Here is a 904-nt window from a genome sequence, read left to right as displayed (position 1 = left end):
TATAATACAATTACCATCACAAGAGAATATGAAAAGTTGCATCTTTAAAACACCAGGAGTTTAAGGATACATGTACACGCGGATATCCTAAGTGCATATTACATGGAAACTATATCTTAGTTTAAAGAGGTGCAACAGTTCTAGTGACCCTTCTACAATTGTTTGCTCAAGGCAACCGGTTTATTGTAGGATAAAGCTCTGATCCTATTTTACTCTATGTTCCACACATCAATCTTTTATGTACCAAGCTCATAACCAAAGGAATGCTTTAAGGGCCCAGAACACGCCCGTTTTAGGAACATTGTAAAACAAGCATACCCAACTATAGGTAGGTGTATCAAGTAAAGACTCCTTCCATGTCATTATTTGTCCCTTTGGCGCAGGAAAAACAGAAATTTCTCTACCATAGATATCCTATTTAAATAACAAAGTAAATAAGAAAGAACCTCGTTCAGTAACTAATTTATAATATATTTAGTCTAAGAAATGTAGATGATCATAAGAGCGAAAAATTCTTCGTTATCACAGTAGAAATTACTTTATTTCATATTCTGTGGCGAAACACTGCAACAGAATGATCATGATCATAGTCTGTAGGCCAGTAATTAGTCTCTATAGAAACTAGATACTAATTCAACTCCATCAGTTCAGCAGTAGTTTGATATATAAACAAAACTTCAGTGCTATTGAAGATCCCCAAGATCCGCAAAGAGCTAGAGTAGTTCAATACAAGTCAGCAGACATGATGGAAACAGGAAGCACAGAGTTCATGGTGATCCTGATTGGCATCACGGTACCATTCTGGATGATACACGTATAGACAAAAGGATACCAATTCAAGGCCTAAACCCAATGAACTCCAATTCTCAAATTGAACAGCCTGTTTAATTATTTCAAAGTTTCA

This window comes from Sesamum indicum, unplaced genomic scaffold, assembly GCF_000512975.1.
Source record: "Sesamum indicum cultivar Zhongzhi No. 13 unplaced genomic scaffold, S_indicum_v1.0 scaffold00267, whole genome shotgun sequence".
Lineage (NCBI taxonomy): Eukaryota > Viridiplantae > Streptophyta > Magnoliopsida > Lamiales > Pedaliaceae > Sesamum > Sesamum indicum.
Note: the sequence above shows the minus strand (reverse complement) of the source record.